Here is a 22,789-nt window from a genome sequence, read left to right as displayed (position 1 = left end):
TGTCCGTATATGTGAAGTATCAACCTAAGTTAAGCTTTCAAAGGATTGATATTTTAAGTCGCTAGAACCATGTACGATGCAAAACTGATACATTGTAATCTGTAGATTACACCGAGTATAAGCAGCAACATATAGTTAATGTACAAAGAAATGAATAATGGTACCCGCAACTGGAGAGCAACTTTAATTTATTTATTACTATGAGTCAACCAGTTAAGAAATTTGCATTTATAATAATATTTAGGTCCTGTATTGGAGAAACTTAGAGAGACTATTCGTATGTCACGAGTATTATACAGAAACCTTCGATATTAAGACACCTAGTTGAGGACTGAGATAATCTGCTTATATTCTTCTGCTATGTCCGCATGCCGTGATTTTGAGATATATTTGAAGATGCTTTGGAAGCGGATTTGTGCGACATTTTAATACTGAAGTCAAGTTATGCCACATGGATGACCCTAAAAACGGTGGAGCTGAAGAAAGAATTTGCTTAACTGATTATTTCACCTATTATCTATCTTCGTATCTTTCATTTCCTTGCACTATCCTATTGTATTTTTCTTCTTTAGCGTTTTTACCTTTCTACCCTACCAGGTAGGGGAAGAAATTTGGAAATTTGTTCAAAAGACTTGACGTGTGTATATTGTGTGTATTGACGATCGTGGCTCGTTGGTGAATGCGTATCTGCAGTTACTTATCGAAACGTGATGTTATTCTGATTTGCTGTGAGCAAAAGCATCCTAGGAAATATGAATAATTTTCCCGATTTCTGTTAGATGAAGTTTTGAACGTGAACTGTTCGGCACGCCAAAGTGGGTATATATTACTGATGATTGATGTAACCGAATAAATGAAAAAAAGGGGCTGTTATAGAACAATAAGAAAAGGAAAAGAATCAGATTTAAAATATACATAATATCTAACGTGCTTCAGAAGCACCATTCATAATAGCAAACACGTTTTCTCGTTACGTCTTGGACTGTAATATAAAAAAAAACTATGTATATTTTGTAAATGATCCTTTCATGATAAGTAATTTTAGCATTAACTGTACTACTCTGTAGTATAAAGATACCTAAATGGACACGTATGGATTGATGCGTGTGACTCAGTGACAAAATGATGGACACGTGTGTAAAATCGTAATTTGACACAGGTATGGACACGAAAACTAGTCATCTCTTGTGTGAATCAAAACTGTAATAAACTTATGGACACGAGTGATGTTCCGCGTGTGAAGTAGCATTACAAGTATTCTCACGTTGCAACGACGATACAGTGACTTTCAGTCAAAGGATAGACAAGCTATTGTACTCACTGCAATAGGTGACAGTAGTCATTTTCATCGATGACTGTTCTTCGTCGCTGGTGCAGACAATTTACCGTCCAGGTTGACCATGTCGCCTTGACGAGCTGCTCCAGTACCCACGATTCAACAAAATGCACAAGTTAAAAAAAAACAAAAAAAAAGGTTGGTAGCCACAGAACTATCTGCCTCGTGCAGGACGCGGACTGCCAACGCTGTCAAACCGCCAGTTCGTTACCACGTGACTGCGAAGCACTGTGGCAACATTCAATGACTGCTCGCTGGCTCGCACTCAACAATAAGCATTCCTCTCTATAACCGGCGCTAGCGTGCTCAAGATTTGAGATGAAAATGGACATCAAAATAATAAAACGTTGATAAACTACGCACGATTTTACTATATTTACATTAAAAGGACACTAATGATGACTTTTCCGTAACTATGAAAATTGCTACGGCAATATTACTAAATACATTGCTTAAGAAAGACCTGTACAAGACGAAACGTGTTTTGCTAATATATGCTAACGAAAGAATATAAAACCTAGACACAAAATATGAATAATATATATAATGTGTATGTACATAGTCTATGTAGTAATTTTTATTGTCTTAAATTCTTACTCTGTACTCCCTTAGATTAAGATGCTAGTTAATGAGCAAGTCCTAATACAGATTTTTTTTTCTGTATTTTCTTTTGCTGAAACATGAATTGGAATGAGATTAAGACAGCCACCAAACTGACTCATTCGTCATTGAACCAGTCATCAACTTTCTTGATTCCTGACATGACCCGATGGATCGTCGAGTCAAGAAATATCACTTCCCCCTTCACATAGTGAAATCCCCAGTGTTTTCCACCAGAGTGTGAAAAGGTGATCCCCAGTTTTAGTGCAGTGAAAAGTGACAGGCGATGAAAGAATTCCCCTGTGAAAATCATCCGAGTTATAGGAAATACTCCCAACTACAAAGTGAAGAGTGGCGTCGCTACGAGAAAGACTGATAAAAGATTTATGTTCTGTTCACAATTGGCGGAAATGCACCAATACTGTAATAGGATTTTTTTTTCTTCTTGTCAGTATTTATGTATATATGTATCTGTATGTGTATTTAATTTGTACTGGTATCTATGTTAGTGTTTCAATGGTTCAATTGACTGAATGAGAGTAATTCTTGAGAACACGCAGAAAAGGAACCTATGTTAAATCCTTGAACACTTATGATGGCATCAGGCTACAACCAAGTTTGTTAATGATCAAGCAACTGTGATTAGTTTTGACGACCTAGTGTGAAACGTATATAATTCTATGTGCCTTATGTCATGTTTGTTTTGCTCCCTACATGGGGAGATCCTTAAATACTTCATTCACTAAGTACGTGAATCCAACAATATTACGATTGCGCGTGAGTCGTAACGATCTTTCAGACTCATTACTCCTCACGCGGGAAGCGATGTAATATTATTGGTATTTCCGTCCTATGAAAACTTTGAGGACCCTCGGAAAGGCATTCAACTATCTGTATATTAAATGATAAACTTATGAGACATATTCTTTGAAAGACATTTATTTTATATAATTAACATGAAAGACATTTATTTTATGTAATTAACATTACTGTAAAGATGCGCTAATACATCGATTGCGCAGTCAAAGAAACATTTTAACAGAAGCTGAACGACGTTCCGCTTCGATCTAAATAAAAGATGACAGTAAGAAAAACTTTGGTAGATCTTCAGATTTTTTTAATGTACTTGTGCTTGTGGTGTGAAAGCGTGAAGAAGGTCGACTTTAAGCTAAAAAAGTGAGCGGTCTTGCCAGCGTGCAGACAACATTATTAATTAATAACATTCAAGTAATTTATGTTCGAAACTGTAACTCTGCAAGCTATTGTTGTCGGAGGTGTTGAACGGTGCAAGTATTGTCTTTAACGAAGGAGAAAAGTGACTGTAAATTTTGACAAAAACGCTAACATAGGAGCTAGTAAAAGGCTGAAATGTGATCACACCATAGAGTTAGATAATTACTTATGTAAGTTATGCTGTCTATAGAGTATCTCTAATTGCTTGTGAGAATTATTAGAATATATTTAGTGTTTACCAGATTTCTTATTCTATTCTTTTCCTTTATACTTTTTTTAACCTCCATGCCATATTATTTTTAGAAATGTCAAACAGCCCTTACTACAGCAGGAAATACTGCGGCATCCTGGTCGTGTACAGAAGGCCGCCACTTGTCTTCTACACAACTCATAGCAGTCCCATTTATGAATGATTTCATTTGCAAATGCATTTTTCTATTACTGTTCATTGTTATAGGTCCCTTAGGTAATGATAAAATTCATACTGATTACGTAAAGAAATCCGGGTTGTTCTTTTCCAAGTAATAGAGGTCTTTGCGTAATCAAACTCTAGTCCCCTTCTGACAACGATCAGGAGCCGACCAGAAGACGGACGTCTTCGACCGCTTTCGTGTCTCCTGTGGCAAAGCTGTGCCGAACTGGGAACACGGCATTCTAGTATGAAACACAGATTTAAACTGATAGAATTGAAATATATTTAACCTAATAATAGTAATAATTTTTTTAACATACTAGAGAATCCAATATTGGTCTCATAGGAAAGGCTCAAGGCACAGACCCTAAGAAGCGTCACTCTACCTGTACTTAAGGTGGCATTTTTCTGTTGTATTTAATTCCCATGCAATTTCTGTGTTTCATCGTTAATGTTTAGGTCCAAAGGATACAGTATACCGGGTGTGGTACAGCGGAACCTAATACTCGTCGCACAGGAAGGGCTCAAAACACAGTCCCGAAGAAGATTCACTCTTCCTGTACTTAAGGCAGCATTGTGCCTTTCTTACTTATTTCCCATGCAATTTCTGTGTTTCATCGTCAATGTTTAAGTAAAAGGGATACAGTATACCTGCAGTGGTGCAGCAGAATTTAATACTGGTCTCACAGGAAAGGCTCACAGCACAGACCATAAGTGTTGTGTCTAGACAAGACAGCCTAGACACAAAAAGAGGAAGCCGAAAGGCACGCGCTAAGCAAAAGCAGGGTGCGTGAGGTCTGAAACAGAATACGTAATGACTGCTATAAAGAAAAGTACGTAGCTGCTGGAATACTTAACTTTAATCCATCCTTGTGGGACATCTGGAGATTGTGGCGATACAAGTGAGACTCTTTAGATACATGCAATGTTACTAATGGCGCCTTGCTAGATCGTAGCCATTGAATTAGCTGAAGGCTATTCTAACTATCTGCTCGGCAAAGGAGCGATGCTTCGTCCATGTAGTCGCTAGCAAAGTCGTCCGTATAACTGGGGCGAGTGCTCGTCCGTATCTCGAGACCTGCCTTGTGGTGGCGCTCGGTCTGCGATCCCTGAAAGTGGCGACACGCAGGTCCGACATGTACTAATTGACCACGGCCGATTTAAAATACCACCTAGCAAGTGTGTTGTCTGGCGGTGACACCACATTCCTCCCTCGCAAATAGGCGAACGGTCGTGTTATAAGGCTTCCACCCGCCGTGGGGAGTACCCCATGTTGACGTATGCTATGAGGTGGGGAGCCTAACAGGCGAGGCTGTGCCATCCGCTCCCGGCCATTCGGTCTGAGGGGATCTAGGAAACGCCTGAAAACCTAGTCCAGGGTGCACGTCAACATGCGGTGTATGCGCCCGGAAAGAGACAGGAGGGGCCGAAGGGTCGACCTCCATTGCGTCGGGGTACCCGACGCGCGATGACGTCATGTGGTCCGGAGCGGGCAAGAGTTCCATGGCGGAGGACAGCTGGTCACGGGAAGCGATCGGCGGCGCGTGACCCATGGAGGCGCTTGGCGGCTGCAGCGAAGCGTCCACTGCGGGCGGCGCCGGCTGGAGGACAGGCGGCGGCGGCGGAGGCGGAGGCGGCGGCGGCGCGTCGCCATGGGGCAAAATGGAAGGCAGTGTCGGTAACACCTGGGGATGAGGCGAGCCACTAGATGGGTCCCCAGGGCGCTGACCGGACGGCACCGTCGCTGAAAGCAGACGGGGAGCGGCAGAAACCGTGCGACGACAGATACGCAGCTGATTGAGATGCCGACGCACCGCACCAGAGGCCCCCAAAACCAAATACATCGCGCGGCGGAGGCAGCGAAGAATGCGCCCTGCGAGCCAACGCTGTGAACCTCGATAGTTGCGATAGAATACAACGTCGCCTGGAGCAAAACCAGGAACCTGATGCGGCGGGTGCAGCAAAGACATCAAGGTTCGATGAGGACGACCGTGGAGCAACTCAGCCGGCGAGCGACCATCTCGGGGCTGAGAGCGATACGATGACAAAAAGAGGAACAACGCTTCTTCCCGAGAATGCGACTCTTTCAACTTCAACATCTGTGACTTGAAAGTCCGGACCAATCGTTCAGCGGCACTGTTTGACTGAGCCGAAAACGGCGCGGATGTCAGATATTGAATACCATTGGCCTGGCAGAATGACTGAAATTCTGCGGACATGAATTGTGGGCCATAGTCGGAAACAATAGTGTGTGGAAGACCTTCAATGCAAAAGATAGCAGACAACGCTTGGATGGTGGCAGTTGACGTCGTGGAAGACATCCGGACAACAAAAGGAAAATTACTGAAGGCATCTACCAGAACCAACCATCGAGCATTCCAGAATGGACCAGCAAAATCGATGTGCAAGCGTTGCCAAGGGGAAGTGGCTTTTGGCCATGCGAAGACTTTCCGCGGCGGTGCGGATTGTTGTTCGGCACACGACATGCAAGAAGAACACATGTTCGTAATCGCAGCATCGATTCCGAACCAAGTACAGTGCTGACGAGCAAGTTGTTTCGTTCGCACTATACCCCAATGTCCTTGGTGAAGAAGCCGTAAAACAGAGGACTGTAACGAACGTGGGACCACGACTCTGGACTGATCATTATCAGAACACAACAACAAAACACCACGTCGAACAAAAAGTCTCTCCTTGTGAGCAAAAAATCGGCGAACCAACGGATCCTCGAACCGAGACTTTGACAAAGGCCATTGCGTAGCAACAAACCGCGAAACAGTAGCAAGGACCGGGTCAGCAGCTGTGGCTGTAGCTACACGACGAAAATCAATCGGAAACGATTCGACCACTTCATCGGTTTCCGAATCAATGAACATGCAAGCAAGTTCGGAAGAATCGAATGCTCTATCCTCAGCAACTGGCAAACGGGACAACGCATCGGCGTTTCCGAGCTTAGCAGTGGACCGGTACAAGAGATCGTAGCGGTACTGCGACAGGAAAATAGACCAGCGAATTAATTTCTGCGCTGTACGTGGAGGTACAGGCTTGTTCGGATGAAAAAGCGATGGTAAAGGTTTGTGGTCTGTGATGACGGTAAAGTGACGACCATACAAGAAATCATGAAACTTTGTAACACCAAAGACGAGAGCCAAAGCTTCTTTCTCTATCTGCGAGTAATTTCTTTGCGCAGACGAGAGAAATTTGGACGCAAAGGCAATAGGGCGATCATACGATCCATCTTTGTTCACAAGCACAGCACTGATCCCGAGATCCGATGCATCTACCATCAACAAAAGGGGTTTCTGGGTATCGAATGGCGTAAGGCAAGTATCTGAAAGCAACGCCGATTTCAACTGGCGAAAAGCGCGGTCGCAGTTCGTCGTCGAGACGAACGGAACACCTGTACGGCGTAAGCGATGAAGCGGAGCTGAAATGGAAGAGGCATTGCGCACATTCACTCACACGTTGTGATTCTAAATCGTGTAACGTTCTTGCGACCTCATCACGCAATGCGTGAGGAACATTGCGCGCTCTGAAAAATTTCGGTTGCACGTTGACTTTCAGTTCCAAATGTGCTTCATAGTTCTTAGTTCAACCAAGGCCAGGTGCAAAAATGTCTGCAAATTCCTCATAGCCGAGAAACACTGGCGGAAGGCACAGTCTGATTCACTGACAGGACCTGATTTACAATAGACAAGTTGAACAATTGAAATAAATCTAAACCAAACAAGTTCACTGCAGAAGAACAACGAAGCACGTAAAATGACACAAGTTTTGTTTGTCCCTTATATGTTGCAAGAAGGCTGCACTGTCCTAACACAGGGATATTCTGACCTGAATAACTATTTAACTGAACATTTGCGGCACGCAACGGAGGTTTGCCCAGTTGTTTCTACATGTCATGATTGAGCAATGAAACTGCAGCTCCGGTATCGAGCTGGAATGGTATTACCTTGCTATTAAAGTCCAAATCTACAAAAAGTTTGTCCTGCTGACGACAAGAGCGAATGTCTCGTGCAAGTTGAACTGATACAGGTACAGCATCACTTGCTAATTGATGTGATTTCCGGCGACGTCGACGCACACTTTGAGTGGGACGAACACAGTCACTGTTAGAGACAGTGGCACTGGACGAAGTGGAATTAACTACATGAATGTCCATGGGCGAAGGTTCACGAGCCTGAGTATTCTTGGTTCGATTCCGGCGCGAAGCAAAGGGCCTCGAATGGTTGTGATTGTCTGATCTGAGCTCTTTCTGGCAAACACGTTGAACATGTCCTTTCTTATTACAGAAAAAGCATATAGCGTGGCGTGATGGGCAATTTTCATGCGAATGTCTAGTAGCACACCGCGGGCGTGATTTCACTGCATTTGTATGTTGGCACGGCACACCTGGTTTAGAACGTGGCGGCAGCTGTGTGGACGTGCGCGAGGGCAGTTTACCGGGCCATGCAGCGCGCCCGGCGGGCCTGTTAATGTTACACATGGCTGGCGAAGTTGCAAATGATTCCTGAGCAAAGTCAAGCGTGTCTTGTCTATCCAATATGTCTATCACTTGTTGAAGGGAGGGATTAACTAGATTCAAAATCTGTTCCCGTATACGAACATCAGAAAAATTCTGTGCTATTGCATCACGTACCATAGTATCTGAATAAGGGAGTCCACATTCACATTCAAAAGCGCAATCCCTTGTAAGGCCTTGCAATGCTGCAACCCACTCCCTATTTATTTGACCGGCCGCACGTTTTGTACGAAAGAACGTATACCTTTTTTGCAACTACATTAACTGTTTCCTTGAAATAGGCATCTAAAGCAGACAAAATTTCTTCGTAGGACAGAGTTGCTACGTCGCGTCGGGGAAATAATTTCACTATCACACGGTACGTTTGCACCCCTACACACGCCAATAAATGAGGCTGCCGCTCGTTACCTTGAATTCTGTAGGCGGCGATATGAAATCCAAACTGGCGTGACTACTCCTCCCATGTTTCCTTAGTTGGTTCGTAGGGACGAAATGGGGGTGCAACTGCATGTTGTGGCTGCGGTAGTGGTGAAGCGGCCGCGGTCGCATCGGTTTGCAGTGCACGTTGATCCTGGACGAGCTGTCCAAGGGCATCTAACAACGCCTGCGTCTGCTGATTCTGCAAGCGATAAAATTCGGACAGTACATCTGGCGAAGCCATGACACAAGTAAATGTAAGCAATTAGAAAGAACAAGATCCTTACGGTTGACTCGTCGCCGAAAATTGTGTCTAGGCTGTCTTGTCTAGACACAACAATGAGAGGAAGCCGAAAGGTAAGCGCTAAGCCAAAGCAGGGTGCGTGAGGTCTGAAACAGGATACGTAATGACTGCTATAAGGAAAAGTACGTAGCTGCTGGAATACTTAACTTTAATCCATCCTTGTGGGACATCTGGAGATTGTGGCGATACAAGTGAGACTACTAATGGCGCCTTGCTAGGTCGTAGCCATTGACTTAGCTGAAGGCTATTCTAACTATCTGCTCGGCAAAGGAGCGATGCTTCGTCCATGTAGTCGCTAGCAAAGTCGTCCGTACAACTGGGGCGAGTGCTAGTCCGTATCTCGAGACCTGCCTTGTGGTGGCGCTTGGTCTGCGATCCCTGACAGTGGCGACATGCGGGTCCGACATGTACTAATGGACCGCGGCCGATTTAAAACTACCACCTAGCAAGTGTGGTGTCTGGCGGTGACACCACAATAAGATGCGTCACTCTACTTGTACTTAAGGTGGCATTGTGCCTTTGTATTTAATTCCCATGCAATTTCTGTGTTTCATCTTCAATGTTTAGGTCCAAGGGATACAGTATACCTCCAGTGGTGCACCGGAATCCAATACTGATCTCACTGGAAAGGCTTAAAACACAGACCATTAAAGCGTCACTCTGCTTGTAGTTATGGTGGCATTGTGCCTTTTCTATTTAATTCCCATGCAATTTCTGTGTTTCATCGACAATGTTTAGGTCCAAGGGCTACAGTATACCTGCAGTGGTGCATTGGAATCGAATTCTGGTCTCATAGGGAAGGCTCAAAGCGCAGACACTAAGAAGCGTCACTCCTCTTGTACTGAAGGTGGCATTGTGCCTGTGTTATTTAATTCCCATGCAATTTCTGTGTTTCATCGTCAATCTTTCGGTCCAAGTGATACAGTATACCTGCTGTGGTGCAGCGAAATCTCAAACTGGTCTCACAGAAATGGCTCAAAGCACAGACCCGAAGAAGAGTCACTCTTCTTGTACTTAAGGCGGCAGTGTGCCTTTGTTATTTAATTCCAATGCAATTTCTGTGTTTCATCGTCAATGTGAAGCTGCAAGGGATACATTTGAAGCGTCCCCTTTGAACAATTTATACACGACTGTCCTTAAACCGACATACAATATTTTTAGCGCAACGCAATCTGACTATCAAAGATCCCTGCAAAAGAATGTCCCTGAGTAACATTAAACTATACCTTTCAGAAATCACTTACCTCACAGAAATCTTCATTACTCGAACTACTGCAATACTGCGTGCACCACTACTGCCAGATAAATAAAAGATTCAATCTATGGAAGGCACTAACTACTGATAGGGATAGTTAGCAAATGAAAGATTTTAATAGAGAACAAACAATGTATTTACTTTTATATCATCATATATCTAGCAGTTAATGACAAATTACAAAACTCCGCCATCTCTCTCACCACATCTACCACTGCTGGCGGCTCACGTCCAACTGCGCAACGCTACGCGCTGTTCCCATCCAGCTGCCGCTGCCCAACACTACAATGGCAGACAACAATGCAAACTAGACACAGACTGCACACAGCACAGCCAGTGATTTTTATACAGAGGTGGCGTTACCGATAAAAAAACCTAAACAGCTTACTTACATAGCCCCCATGCTCCCCACAAAAAATTTTACAAATGGTTTTGGGCACTGGGCAATACATATTTGTTAAAATGTTTCATAATCGTAATTACAATAACAAAGGAATCAAATGCACACACTTATTGATACAATGTTGGTCAAAAGCTAAAATTTTCTCACAGTCCATAAAGATAGTTCTGATCACTCAGCATAATAGTAATTACAGTTTTTTTTCACAAAGTCTCATAAGTAAAAGAAATTGCACACAGAAGTAGTGGATTTCCATGCAGTCTTGAAGAAGTAGGGTTGTCCTTCCAACGGAAAGACAGTGCTGACTCTTGACATGCTGACAGGTAATGGGCCACAACAGAGTAAACTTACAGCAGAGTCAGTCGAAGTTTTGAAGGATATTGGTAGGTAGGTCATCACAGAGCAGACCCACTGGAGTCCTGGTAGCGAGTATGGTATTGGTGGGCCACCAGAGGTGCAGACCCACTGCAGTCCTTGTAGAAATAATGGTATTGGTGAGTCAGCCAAGGTGTAGACCCACTGTAGTCCTTGTAGAGACGGCCAGCAGCCATCTGTTGCAAATGTGCAGGTGCACAATCACCATCGAAGAGTCTTGCGGACAATATAGCAAGTCCATAACCAACACTTGTGCACTCACAAGAAATAAAGTAAGTTTTGTTTGCAGAATACTGCAGTACAACAAACCCTGTCCTTTACTTTTGTATTATTCCACTATATGTTTGTGTACCCTTGTGTATTTGTGTTCATCCTGTCTTTATGTGTTTATCTGATACGATTTAGGTTGTAGAATTTTTCTAATACTCAGCTACATTCACTATGATGAGGAATACTCTTATCCTCAAATTCAATTTGCATTAATAATATGTCATTTAATTTTTCTCGAGGTTGCCTTCTGTGTTACTTTTCTCAAGCCCAGCCGGTGCGCGTGACAGTGCGTCCGCAACAATGTTCTCCTTGCCGGGAATGTAGACTATTGTGAAGCGGAATTCTTGCAGAAACATTGCCCAACGTTTTAGCCTGTCATGATTTAATTTTGAAGGCATAAGAAATTGTAATGCACGATGATCACTGTATACTTTTACGTGCTTACCAGAAAGAAAGAAACGGAATTTGTTAAATGCCCAAACGATAGCTAAAGCTTCTAATTCAGTAACGGAATAATTTTTTTCAGATTTTGTTAGCACTCGGCTAGCAAAAGCAATGGTTTTCTGAACAGTAGAGTCATTTTCTGTGGCTTCTTGAAATAAATGGGCACCAAGACCGACTTTAGAAGAATCCGTGCTAAGGCAGAAATCTTGTGACAGATCTGGATGAGCTAGTATTGTCGTGTTAAGTAGCGATTCTTTCAAAGAATTGAATTCCAACTGTGCTTGTTCGTCCCAGTTCCAAATAGTATTTTTTCCAGTGAGAGAACAAAGTTTTGGTGTAACAAGAATTTACTTATTCAGAAAACGACGGTAAAAATTTACGAGACCCAGAAAACTGCGGACTTGTTTTTTTGTGGATGGAACTGGAATGGCTATGATTGCTTCTAACTTTTAAGGATTCGGCTGCATGCCTTCAGAAGAAATAATATGTCCCAAAAACCTCACTTTTGACCTACCGAATTCAGACTTTTCCAAGTTAACTGTAATTCAAGATTCTGCAAAAATACGTAACAAACTGTTGAGGATGCGATTATGTAGTTCCCATGAAGCTTCTGCTATTAGAATATCGTCCACATACAAGGTGATGTGACGTTTTAAGAACTCAGGTAATATGGGATTTAGCCCGCGAATGAATGCTGCTGAAGAAATGTTCAAACCAAAGGGAAGTTTCCGAAACTGATAACAAACGCCGAAACAAAGGAAAGCTGTGTATTTTCTACATTCTGGATGAAGTTCGATCTGATAAAAGCTGGATCTGAGATCAATGGAAGACAACACTTTTACACCATTAAAATTTCGAAGAAGTTCTTCCAACGTTTGCGGCCTGTCTGTTTCAGGAATAATGATAGATTCGAGACAAATCAATACTAAGACAAGCCTGATCGATCCATTTTTCTTCTCAACAACATGTAATGGATTGTTGTATGAGCTTACTGCAGGCTCAATAATGCCCTCGTCAAGCATAGATTGTACTTCTGTTCTAACACGGTCCCTATAATGCGCCGGAATTACATATGGTCTAACACAAAATTTAGTATGCTCACGAACACGAAATTGGTATTGAAATCCCTTGATTGTTCCTGTTTTGTGAGTAAAAACTGTGGAATGTGCTTGTAAAATCTCAAAAAGGTCTTGCCTATCATTGTCATTACAATTCTCAATTGTTTGAATTTTATTCTGAATTAACTCATTAGTATCAAATGCGCCGTCGATATCACCCCTGTCAGTACTTGCAGAGTGATTGTTAGTGTCAAGTTCCGTCGAAAATTCCGAACCTGTTGTCTAACAGGAGGTAAAGCCGATTAATTTATTCGTCATGGTTTGAGAGCCAATCTTCAAATTTCAAAGCTAGTAACTTACCTTCTTTTTCTAAACTTATTTCAGCATCGTGAAAGCTTAAGATTGCTTTGTATTCATTCAAAAAGTCTACTCCCAATATAATTTCCGTCGACAATAATGGAACAATAAGAAAGTTCATAGAGAAGCTGCGGCTTTGACAAAAGAATTCTAAATTGGTTTGTTGGCGTACATCGACACTTTTTCCAAAGATTGCACCTTGTAATTTAATCTTATGTAACGGAAGTGTGGGGCAATCGTTCGATTTGTTACATTTGCTAAAGGCTGTTTCACTAATTACTGAAATGGGACTGCCAGAGTCAAGTACTGCCGTAAATTTTACGTCATTTACTGTAATGTGAATCACAGGATATGCAATGTTGTTATGTTTTACGTCGTGTTCCTGGAGTAAGATGTCCCTAATGTCTTCCATTTTTACGTAATTACTAGCTACGGCAGCTGCGTCGTCAGTTTCATACGTAGGTTTTGTGGCTGCCTGCGGTATGAGTCATTGCCTATTGTCTCTTTGTTGGCGCGCGTCGTTATTGGGATTTGGAGACCTAACGTCTACTAATTCGCCTTGTCGAGAGGGCCCTTCTCTGTTTGAATCCCGCCAGTTCTGATGCAATTCAGGTCTGCCGTTACGATCATATCGTGTGTCGTCATGTCGGTAGATTCCATAGTTTCTTTCTTGTCGGTCACGTGGTGGAGAATTTCTCCCTGAATCGTAACTGCGCGCTGGACCGTTGCATCTAAAGTTATTCTGTCTCCCCTGATAATATTTATTTTGGTTCCCATATTGTCTGTTTCTCTTATTGTCTCTGTGATAGTCATTACCACGGAGAGGTGGTCTTTCCCTGTAATTATTACTACTCCGCCAACGGTTGTCATACGGGTGGTGTCTGTTTTGGTCACCATTTGTGTTGTGAGAATAGCCTTGTCGCGTCCAGTTATCTCGGAATTGTGACGGATGTGACCTGTAATTGTTGTGTTCCTGTTTCCGCATTCCGCGATTGTCAGTGTCAATTTCCAGTTCTTGTAACAGTCCCTGAAAAGCTTCAATGTCGTCTTTGCAACGTCCTGCCAAAATAATATGTCGTAAATGTTCAGGCAGTTTGATTAAGCAAATGCGGATGAGTTCTGAGGGGCTGTATGGGTTTGACAGGTACTGATTCTTGTGCAACATGTCTTCAAAATATACCACAAGACTGGAAAATTCAGATAGCATCATAATGATGAAACATTTCGAACAATGTTTTACTCGGTCTTGTGTAGCTTGAGACCAATATGCTGAGAAGAAGGCATGATAAAAATCTCCTTCACTGTGACAATCGTGAATGACCGTTCGCATTCTTACAGCTGGTTCATTCTCCAAGTAGCCACACATAAATTCTAACCTGTGCTCCAATGACCAGTTGGGAGGAAAACAATGAGAGAATTGATGAAGCCATGCTTGTGGATGAATGTCGTTGCCAGAATTCTTAAATGTTTTGAATTTACGTGTAGTAATGAACAGCATATAGTCAAAATCATTGTGTCGGCGAGTCGCATATCGGTCATTGTTAGGTCGTGTCAGCCGTTCCATCTCAAAATTCGGTGCACATTGCCAACTTCTTTCATAACTTCCGAAATGCCCTGTGTTATTATTTTGCGGCTTTTCCGTATTTCTAAGTCCCTCTTCCCATATTGGAGCGCGAGTATCCTCTGAAATTTGTAATTTTTGTATTACTTGTGCCAACTGATCTTGTACTTCCTGGATTTCTCTTTTGTATTGCGTATTAATTTGATTCTGATTTTGTTTGACACAGAAGAGTATGAACAAATTAAGAAATTCAGTGATGGCTACAGGTCTTGTGTCATTCAGATCATCTACCTTTGCAGATAAGTTAGTGAACTGATCCGAAAGTTCGGCTACTTTCTCCGATAGTGTACTTATTTCCTCAGTGTGTTTTTCTGAACCAAGTTTCAGAGTATCTACTGTGTCCTTCTAGTTTTCCTGAGTTTTTGCAAGTTGCGTAACCAAATCGGTAGATGCAACTGAGTCAAATTTAGCTTGCAAGGTCTCATGATTTTCAAGAACAATAGTTTGCAGTTCTTTTATGGCTGCTTCGTGATTCTGTAAAGCATTTTCATGCCGCGACAAAATAGGTTGAAAATGCTCACAAATTTGAGTGTTTGCGTCATTACAGACTTTTTGACATTTCGATTCAATGTTATGTAACTCAGTAGTTAAATCTTCACGTGTTTGTTCCAGAGTTTGTTCCAATGAGTCTAGCTTTTTAAGATTTTGTTCCACTGTGTCTAACTTTTTAAGATTTTGTTCCACTGTGTCTAACTTTTTAAGATTTTGTTCCACTGTGTCTAACTTTTTAAGATTTTGTTCCACTGTGTCTAACTTTTGAACCTTTTGCTGTGTTTGTCTCTGATTTGTTCCATTGTGTCTAACTGTTGCTGTGTTTCTCTGATTTTGTTCCATTGTGTCTAACTTTTCAAGCTTTTGTCCCATTTGTTGCATTAATTGTAATAACAATGCAGTGGTGTCTGAAACATGTTCGTCAGTGCTTTTCGGCAGTGAATTTGCACCGGCAACATTCACATTTTGACAAGCGGAAAATGTGTCTTGACTCATTTGAGAAAACGGTGAGGACGCAAAACCTGAATCTACTGTATTTGCAAAATTGTGTCCTGTCATTTCGGATTCCTGAGGCGAGCTGTTGCCGAGCGATCGATCGATAATGCTTCCCTGTTTACTACCTGTTTCATTGTCTACGCCATTGTTTGCAGCCCGCTCCATTTCCCTATGCACAGTTACCAAATTACTACTTTGAACGTCTGTTAATTCATTACACAGGGGTGCTGGCAAGCTACGCTCGTCGTCACTATTATTTCTCAGTTTACTTCGGAGCCTAGTGTTACGTTTTTCACACGCCATTATTGTCACAATATTTCACACGATAATACAGAAAACCACAATTTGAAGAGCAAAAATAAGAGAACACATTAACATATCACTGAAAATAATATCTAGTTAATTGCAAGCGCAGCTGCGAAATACTTGGTGCAAATTAACATGCATGCCACAACAACAATGAAAGACTGCCACTACAAAGGAGATTCTCTCTCTAATTACGCGCTAGCAATAAACAAAAGCTACACTAATTACACAAACTACAAGAAAAAAATCAGAAGATTACAGTGAGGTATCCTCGGCTAAGGGTCGACATATGAAACGTCCCCTTTGAACAATTATACAAGACTGTGTTTTAACTGACACACAATATTTTTAGCGCAACGTAATCTGACTTTCAATAATCCCTACAAAAGAATGGCCCTGTCTAATATTAACCTATACGTTTCACAAATCACCTCACAAATCTTCGTTACTCGAACTACTGTAATACAGCAAGCACCACTACTGCCAGCTAAATAAAAGATTCAAACTAAGGAAGGCACTAACTACTGATAGGCATAGTTAGCAAATGAAAGATTTTAATAGAGAACAAACAATGTATTTACCTTAATATCATCACATATCTAGCAGTTCATGACAAATTACAAAACTCCGCCATCTCTCTCCCCACATCCACCACTGCTGGCGGCTCACCTCCAACTGCGCAATGGTACGCGCTGTTCCTATCCAGCTGCCGCTGCCCAACACAACAATGGCAGACAACAATGCAAACTAGACACAGACTGCACACAGCACAGCCGGTGATTTTTAGACAGAGGTGGCGGTACCAATAATAAAACCTAAACAGCCTACTTACACATTAAACATTCATTTGTGCATGGAATTTAATACTGGTCTCACAGGAAAGGTTCAAAGCACAGACTGTATGAAGAGTCTCTATTCTTGTACTTAAGGCGGCATTGTGCCTTTTGTATTTAATTCCGAGACACCTTCTGTGTTTCATCTAAATGTAAATACATTTTCTACATCTACAGCCACAACTACACCCTGCAAGCCATCTTAGCGGTGTGTGGCTGAGGGTGCTATATGTAACAGTGTCATTTCCTCCTTTTATTGTCGCAGTCGAATGGTTCGCGGGAAGGAAAATCGCTGGTGACCGTCCATCTTCATCTCCATTACATCCATACTCCGCAAGCCACCTGACGGTGTGTGGCGGAGGGTACCTTGAGTACCTCTATCGGATCTCCCTTCTATTCCAGTCTCGTATTGTTCGTGGAAAGAAGGATTGTTGGTATGCTTCTATGTGGGCTCTAATCTCTCTGATTTTATTCTCATGGTCTCTTCGCGAGATATACGTAGGAGGGCGAAATATACTGCTTGACTCCTCGGTGAAGGTATGTTCTCGAAACTTCAGCAAAAGCCCGTTCGAGCTACTGAGCGTCTCTCCTGCAGAGTCTTCCACGGTAATTTACCTATCATTTCAGTAACGCTTTCGCGATTACTAAATGATCCTGTAACGAAGCGCGCTGCTCTCCGTTGTATTTCTTCTATCTCTTCTATCAACCCTATCTGGTACCGATCCCACACTACTGAGCAGTATTCAAGCAGTGGATGAACACACGTACTGTAACCTACTTTCTTTGGTTTCGGATTGCATTTCCATAGGATTCTTCCAATGAATCTGTCTCGCATCTGCCTTACAGGCGATCAACTTTATATGATCATTCCATTTTAAATCACTCCAAATGCGTACTCCCAGATAATTAATGGAATTAACTGCTTCCAGTTGCTGACCTGCTAGTTTGATGCTAAATGGTATGTATTCGCAGCTCATTGCACTTGCCTACAATGAGATTTAATTGCCATTCCCTGCACCATAGCGCTACTTTTCTTCATCATACATTAGTTTACGAAAGAGTATACACAAGGGTAAAATATTACACAGGCATAAAGCCTTGTAAGAAAATTTGCCTAAGAAACTCATTATATGAATGTAGAAAAAGTATATGTAGGAATAACACCTGGAAGATTCTTGTACCTCATACTAATGACTGCTGTCTTCTATTGCACAGTGTAGTACGAATCAGGGTTGTTGACACTTACCGTTTTCTGGGATTGCCCCATGTATCTTGATGAGCGGGCTGCTCAGGAGATCTGGGTCAAGGAAAAAGTGCCTTAACTAGTTGCACGCAAGTTACTGGCTAGTTGCAAACCCTGTGACATTTGGTTCTGTTCATATTACCTCCTCAATCCATGGTCTCTTGGAAGTTCTGAACTGCATATAGTGGGTCTTTTCAAAGTTTAATGGCTGTGAATTGGCTATGAACCACTTACTAATGTCAGTAAAAATTTGATTAGCTGTCCTTTCTAAATGTATATTTGATTTACTATTTATTGCAATGTTTGTATCACTGCAAATAAGACAAACTTGGCATCTGGTAATGAAACAGATGACAGGTCATTAATGTACACAAGAAACAGTAGTGGACCTAGTACGGAACCTTGGGGAGCACCACATGTAATTTCTTCCCAGTCAGATGATGTGTGATTGCCTACTGCTGAAGTGTTAAGTAATGACACCCTTTGTTTTCTATTAACAAGATATGACTGAAACCACTTTGCAGCACTACCAGTGACGCCATAATATTTTAATTTACGTAAAAGAATGCTGTGATTCACACAGTCAAACGTCCCCCCAGGGGGTCCACAACTCTTTTGTGGACACGTGCGTAGCGAGCACGGGACCCCGAGCTAATGTGGCCCTCCTTCCTTTTCGGGGCTGCATACCTTCCCTTCCCTTTCCGCATCCCTCCCCGTCCCCCATCTTCGCCCCCCCCCCCCTCACCTCTGTCTCTTTCCTTCCTTTCTCCCCCTCTGGGAGTATGGTTTGTGCCTACGTCCGGAGACGGACGCTCGAAACTGTTCCAAATTCCTTGCTCTTACACTTGCCAGTCCTCGTCCTTCCTCTGTCCTTCTACATCTACATCTATACTCCGCGAGCCACCTTACGGTGTGTGGCGGAGGGTACTTATTGTACCACTATCTGATCCCCCCTTCCCTGTTCCATTCACGAATTGTGCGTGGAAAGAACGACTGCTTGTAAGTCTCCGTATTTGCTCTAATTTCTCGGATCTTTTCGTTGTGATCATTACGCGAGATATATGTGGGCGGTAGTAATATGTTGCCCATCTCTTCCCGGAATGTGCTCTCTCGTAATTTCGATAATAAACCTCTCCGTATTGCGTAACGCCTTTCTTGAAGTGTCCGCCACTGGAGCTTGTTCAGCATCTCCGTAACGCTCTCGCGCTGACTAAATGTCCCCATGACGAATCGCGCTGCTTTTCGCTGGATCATGTCTATCTCTTCTATTAATCCAACCTGGTAAGGGTCCCATACTGATGAGCAATACTCAAGAATGGGACGAACAAGCGTTTTGTAAGCTACTTCTTTCGTCGATGAGTCACATTTTCTTAGAATTCTTCCTATGAATCTCAACCTGGCGCCTGCTTTTCCCACTATTTGTTTTATGTGATCATTCCACTTCAGATCGCTCCGGATAGTAACTCCTAAGTATTTTACGGTCGTTACCGCTTCCAATGATTTACCACCTATGGCATAATCGTACTGGAATGGATTTCTGCCCCTATGTATGCGCATTATATTACATTTATCTACGTTTGGGGAAAGCTGCCAGCTGTCACACCATGCATTAATCCTCTGCAGGTCCTCCTGGAGTACGTACGAGTCTTCTGATGTTGCTACTTTCTTGTAGACAACCGTGTCATCTGCAAATAGCCTCACGGAGCTACCGATGTTGTCAACTAAGTCATTTATGTATATTGTAAACAATAAAGGTCCTATCACGCTTCCCTGCGGTACTCCCGAAATTACCTCTACATCTGCAGATTTTGAACCGTTAAGAATGACATGTGTTCTTTCTTCTAGGAAATCCTGAATCCAATCACAAACCTGGTCCGATATTCCGTAAGCTCGTATTTTTTTCACTAAACGTAAGTGCGGAACCGTATCAAATGCCTTCCTGAATTCCAGGAATACGGCATCAATCTGCTCGCCAGTGTCTACGGCACTGTGAATTTCTTGGGCAAATAGGGCGAGCTGAGTTTCACATGATCTCTGTTTGCGGAATCCATGTTGGTTATGATGAAGGAGATTTGTATTATCTAAGAACGTCATAATACGAGAACACAAAACATGTTCCATTATTCTACAACAGATTGACGTAAGCGAAATAGGCCTATAATTATTCGCATCTGATTTATGACCCTTCTTGAAAATGGGAACGACCTGCGCTTTCTTCCAGTCGCTAGGTACTTTACGTTCTTCCAGCGATCTACGATAAATTGCTGATAGAAAGGGGGCAAGTTCTTTAGCATAATCACTGTAGAATCTTAAGGGTATCTCGTCTGGTCCGGATGCTTTTCCGCTACTAAGTGATAGCAGTTGTTTTTCAATTCCGATATCGTTTATTTCAATATTTTCCATTTTGGCGTCCGTGCGACGGCTGAAGTCAGGGACCGTGTTACGATTTTCCGCAGTGAAACAGTTTCGGAACACTGAATTCAGTATTTCTGCCTTTCTTCGGTCGTCCTCTGTTTCGGTTCCATCGTGGTCAACGAGTGACTGAATAGGGGATTTAGATCCGCTTACCGATTTTACATATGACCAAAACTTTTTAGGGTTCTTGTTTCGATTGTTTGCCAATGTTTTATGTTCGAATTCGTTGAATGCTTCTCTCATTGCTCTCTTTACGCTCTTTTTCGCTTCGTTCAGCTTTTCCTTATCAGCTATGATTCGACTACTCTTAAACCTATGATGAAGCTTTCTTTGTTTCCGTAGTACCTTTCGTACATGATTGTTATACCACGGTGGATCTTTCCCCTCGCTTTGGACCTTAGTCGGTACGAACTTATCTAAGGCGTACTGGACGAAGTTTCTGAATTTTTTCCATTTTTGTTCCACATCCTCTTCCTCAGAAATGAACGTTTGATGGTGGTCACTCAGATATTCTGCGATTTGTGCCCTATCACTCTTGTTAAGCAAATATATTTTCCTTCCTTTCTTGGCATTTCTTATTACACTTGTAGTCATTGATGCAACCACTGACTTATGATCACTGATACCCTCTTCTACATTCACGGAGTCGAAAAGTTCCGGTCTATTTGTTGCTATGAGGTCTAAAACGTTAGCTTCACGAGTTGGTTCTCTAACTATCTGCTCGAAGTAATTCTCGGACAAGGCAGTCAGGATAATGTCACAAGAGTCTCTGTCCCTGGCTCCAGTTCTGATTGTGTGACTATCCCATTCTATACCTGGTAGATTGAAGTCTCCCCCTATTACAATAGTATGATCACGAAACTTCTTCACGACGTTCTGCAGGTTCTCTCTGAGGCGCTCAACTACTACGGTTGCTGATGCAGGTGGTCTATAGAAGCATCCGACTATCATATCTGAACCACCTTTGATACTTAACTTAACCCAGATTATTTCACATTCGCATTCGCTAATAACTTCACTGGATATTATTGAATTCTTTACTGCTATAAATACTCCTCCACCATTGGCGTTTATCCTATCCTTGCGGTATATATTCCATTCTGTGTCTAGGATTTCGTTACTGTTCACTTCCGGTTTTAACCAACTTTCCGTTCCTAATACTATATGCGCACTATTTCCTTCAATAAGAGATACTAATTCAGGAACCTTGCCCTGGATACTCCTGCAGTTTACCAATATTACGTTAACTTTTCCTGTTTTTGGTCTCTGAGGACGGACGTTCTTTATCAACGATGATAATGTCCTCTCTGGTAAGCCGTCAGGTATTTTATCGTTTCGCCCAAGGGGGGGTCCCTCTAACCTAAAAAACCCCCGTGTGCACGCCACACGTACTCTGCTACCCTAGTAGCTGCTTCCGGTGTGTAGTGCACGCCTGACCTGTCTAGGGGGGCCCTACAGTTCTCCACCCAATAACGGAGGTCGATGAATTTGCAACCATTATAGTCGCAGAGTCGTCTGAGCCTCTGGTTTAGACCCTCCACACGGCTCCAAACCAGAGGACCGCGATCGGCTCTGGGCACTATGCTGCAGATATTAAGGTCAGCTTGCACTCCGCGTGCGATGCTGGTTGTCTTCACCAAATCAGCCAGCCGCCGGAAGGAACCAAGGATGGCCTCAGAACCCAAGCGGCAGGCGTCATTCGTTCCGACATGTGCTACTATCTGCAGCCGGTCACACCCAGTGCGTTCAATAGCTGCCGGAAGGGCCTCCTCCACATTCTCTTTTCCTTCCCTCTTCTCCTTGCCCTTTTCTCCACTACGGCGTTTGAGACCCCTCTTCTTTCCTTTCCCTTTCTCTTCTTTCCTCCCTGTGCGTGTCTGAAGGCCGACCCACGCACTTCCATGCGTAGCCGGTGACGGGGCAACGCGTAATTCCCCGCCCCGGGTAGACAGGTAGGACACGTACGTACCCCCTGGTAACGGCCAGGCCCAGAGAGGGGTGATTACCCGAGCTGATACCTTCCGAAAGTGCCGATTGGTCCCTCCGTCCGTTTGTCGGGAGGTGTGACCTGAGGTGTGAACAATCACCTAAGGCGGTTGTGCCCTCGGCGAGGGCCCCCACAAGGGTGGAGCGCGCCATCGGAGACGCCGGTAATCATGGGGGATTCTTCCGCAATGGTTTCCTCACCTTCCACTATGTCTGCTCACAAACGTAAGTTCACTGAGTCTCAGCCACAGACTGTTCTTCCATCGTTGCCACAGTTCCTTGTTGTTTCTCGGTCTGACGAAGGTCACGACTTTTCCACGGTCAACCCTTTCATTATACAGAAAGGTGTCGACGCAATTGCGGGTCCTGTAAAGTCTTGTTCCAGATTACGGAACGGCACCCTGTTGTTAGAAAC

The sequence above is a fragment of the Schistocerca serialis genome, chromosome 3 (genome assembly GCF_023864345.2).
Source record: "Schistocerca serialis cubense isolate TAMUIC-IGC-003099 chromosome 3, iqSchSeri2.2, whole genome shotgun sequence".
In the NCBI taxonomy this organism is placed as follows: Eukaryota; Metazoa; Arthropoda; class Insecta; order Orthoptera; family Acrididae; genus Schistocerca; species Schistocerca serialis.
Note: the sequence above shows the minus strand (reverse complement) of the source record.